Here is a 4234-nt window from a genome sequence, read left to right on the forward strand (position 1 = left end):
TGGCATGACATTTCCAGTATAACTTGGGAGGATTTAGAAAGAAGGAAAAGAAAAAAAATGGAAAACTTTTTAATTTTTTCGAGCTCAGAGCAAAGTTTGAAAATTTCAATACAAACTGAATACAATTCTTATGGGGGAATTCTTGTGCGCTTTAAGGGAAATAAACCATACTTTTATGGGTTGAACTTGGGGTTTGCACAATGTCCAAGTCATATCAACTCACAATATTTTTGTTTGGAATATACTATTTGTACATAATGCAGTGTCTATAATGATGTCTGATCTCCATCCATGTAAGAAGGATGTACACTATTATGTACATCTTGATGTATGTGTAGCATAATCATTTTTGTTTTAACAGAGTGTTTTGGTGATGATTGGATAATAAGGTAATTGTGGCGGTGTCTATGGCCTAGGCTATCTAGTTAGCTTTCTAATCAATTAGTTAGGGTACAAACTAAGCCCTTATTTGAATATCAATCTTTAAAAAATTATTTTCAGCCACACATTTTTTCAAAAAATAATTTTGCACTTAAATTCATTTTTTCTAAAAATTTTTAACAACGCATTTTCCAAAAAAATTACTATTAAAAACTCATTTTCCCAAAATACAGGGCTCAAGTAGAGCCTAATTATCTTGAAGGCAATGATGACCTACTTGATTTATCTTAATGACATCGTTAGATCTTTAATAAATTTGCTCAAACTCAATCACTTTAGTTTCGCTTCTCATTCGCGTTGAAAGATCAGTCTTACTTGTCTGTTATCCATTGGTTATACATGGGTGAGCTAGCTAAGTTCCACGTACCTAGTGCAGCTCGAAAGGCAACATGTACAATATCGCAAAGCCTTAATTAGATAGGAAAATTTAAGTTTAAACGAAAATCAATAAAAGAGTTATCAACATATATATCACCTTTAAAACTCAAATAACCATTATTCTCTTGATTAACAACACAATTACTAAATTGCTGTTTCACTGATTTTCAGTTTCATGAAAATATAATTTTAAAAGAACATGTGCGAGTAGTTCCAAGACTTACGCTAATTTCCTTCTTTATGAATCTGAGTAGTTTGAAATAGTATTATTAAAAACATTACATGAACGTACTCTAAAAATAACATTCTTTGAACTATAAAAATTTATAACATATATCTCCTTCTTAAAAATTATTTCTCCACTAGACTGAAAAGAACTTTTTGTTGGAATTTTTTTATCGGAAATTGGTTGTGACCAATTTTAAATGATTATTTAAGTGGAATTCGTTATTTGGTGAATGAGAAATTAAACCAAATGTAAACTGCTTAAATATTGAAAATTATTGGAAAAATCGTATAGAATATTATGGAATATTCTAGAAATATATGGAGGAAAAAATGTGGCATTTCATATGAAAGATCATAACTCTTGGTATGTGCATGATTAATGTCCAATAAGTATGAATTCCAAGAGACGTGTATCTTGGAATAGTTGTGTCTTTTGACATACCTTTCCAACTACTATATATATAGACCTCATGTGTTTGAATTTTATTCATTCAAGAAAAGTCATAGATACCATATCATTTCATTCTAATTTACACTTTGATTTTGCATAAAACATTTGCGTCAAAGTCACGGTCATGGTCATGGTAGAGAGGGAATTCCGTTCGAGTTTGTTGGTCGGAGTCATTTTGAGTGCTCATATGACTCGACATGGTCGTTGTATCTTGAAAGATGATTGTCGAAAAACCGTTAGCACCGATGCGGGGCAAATTCATCTTAAGGACAAAGTTTCCGACACTTACCTCGGCCAAAAATTCATCATTTGCATCTTCATCCTCATTTTCTGATTTCCTTTCATTATGATGTGATTTCAGAAAATGATTAATCTAATTTATATATTTATATTGCAAGGTTCAATCGTTCAAGAATCGAAAGATTCATATTCTTCGGAATCGGTTCAATCATTTAAGAATCGAAAGAGAATGTTCCGCATTCATATTCTTCGGAATTGGTAAATTCTCATTTCGTCTTATTAAATCCAATTTCAGTAAGTTGGAATACGTTTTGATTTCATGCAAATAAACGATATGTTTATTGTGAATATAATATGCACAATTATCGGTGTAATTTTTCAACAATCTTAAGATGAATTTTGTGTTGTTGTGCATAAAATATTCTATTAGAAATTGAGATATATATATCCGTATCATGTATTGGAATTTATGCATGTTCGACTAGCACTGTGCACGGCATCATTTTAAACTGTTGTAATCTGGACCGGCTGGTCGGTTATATCTCTGAACAATGTGCTGGGACCTTTAACTCAATGAGTGTTTTGTGAATGAGGGATTTTGATTGGGCCTTGTGCAAAACTAAATATTCTGTCCATAAGTCTCTGAGTGCACATCCTTTTGTTTTACGTTTGGGAATTTGATAAGTTACGTATTCAAATGAATGAAATTTATTTGGGATGAAAACAGTTTATTATAATGCATCTTACGGGTTGTCTCCTCCAATTCTAAGTTCGCATGTGAACCGATGCCTGTTGAGTTCCGGAAAAATCATTAAATTGTGAACTTAATCATTGAAAGATGTAAATAAATTATAAAATGCATGGCTGCCGTCTGTTCCTAATTACACTCCATGTGCCAATCGTATATTTGCATAAGTCTTTGCATGGCAGGAATAATTGCATGCAAAATAATTTAGATTTGATATTGGGTTTAGAAAATGTTGGATATATAATGTTCAAAAGGCAATAAACATGTGCGTGGAATGAAGAAGAGAACTGAAAATCCATAACAAATGTTTCTACTTTAAATCCATTTCTAATGAATTTGCTATTGGAAATTACCAAAGCCATATTTATTGATATTAATCACGTCAATTCATAATAAAGAATTCAGTTTTCTTTTTCGGTTAATTGGTGGAAGTTTCAAAAGTGAAACAAGAACATTTAAGTTGGCCATGATGACTGTTCAAATCCGACTTTAGTTTCCTTCATCTTTCCATGTGTAGTTTATCCTTATGCATGTGATGATTATTGCTTAATATATATAATTTGCAAAGGAAGTCCACTAATGAGAGATTCAAATAATTAGTGATTTATGAGTAAGAGAATTAAAACCTGTCTTACATGTGGGTATGTATCATGAGGCCACTTTTGCATTAGGATGTTGCCTAATTTTTCTAGTGCTATTGTGAAACATTTAAATCCAGATTTGTGATGTGGATAATAGTCTCTTGATGTTCCATGAGTAAGGAAAATTATGTCCGTTCATTTCATAGTTGCCAAATACGGTAAGCTGTCATATACGGTAGGCTGCCAAATACAGTAAGTTGGTAAGCTTCCATATACGGTAAGTCCCATTTATGGTAAGTTGCATATACAGTATGCGTCAATCTGATAAGTGACATATACGATATGAAGTTGTAAATCCGGTTTATGTCCATGGATTTTGGTTTGAAAATTATACAAACATTGGTTAATGATGATAGTCTCAATTAATTCTATGAAATTAAATGAGATATGCAAAATTATAGTTGCATAAGAGTGCGACAAAATGTGGTTTTGTCCTAATTGTTTTAAAATGGAAATTATTTGCCCAATTATTGGGATATGAAAATATCTCATAGAGCACAAATAGTGTCTATAATTGGCAGTGATGCTGGATATCCTTGAAAATAATGATTGCAAATTAATATTCATTTGTAAAAGATAAAACTATCTTATGGAGAGAAAAAAATTGTGAAGAATATTATGAAATATTCTAGAATTAACTCCATGAGGTATGTCATTTTGTAAGGTTGTAAATTTGATAACACAACTTGTCAACATATGGTTGATTAATTCATTGAAATGTGAATACGGTGACTAAGGTGAAATGTACCTTATTATTTGACATAAATAATATTATTTTGTGAAATGTCACAATGTGATAAAATCATATATGTTCGAAGAAGTTGCAAGTCTTGTGAATCAAGGCGCTTAGTCTTCTTCATTGTTGAAATTGACTTCAATCGTGGAACCAATTAAGTTGGTTATTGAAATTGACTTCAATCATAGAACCAATTAAGTAGGTTTATGCTTGGAAAAGCATTGTTGGTCTAATGATGACCTTAATGATGACCTTGATTAATTTGGAAGATCAAATTAATATGGTTGATGAAGTACAATTTCGAATGAAAAATGATTTTTCATACACATGAAGCAACGACCACTATTTTGAAAGTACTTAGACTTTCACTC

This window comes from Olea europaea, chromosome 11 (assembly GCF_002742605.1).
Source record: "Olea europaea var. sylvestris chromosome 11, O_europaea_v1, whole genome shotgun sequence".
NCBI lineage: Eukaryota > Viridiplantae > Streptophyta > Magnoliopsida > Lamiales > Oleaceae > Olea > Olea europaea.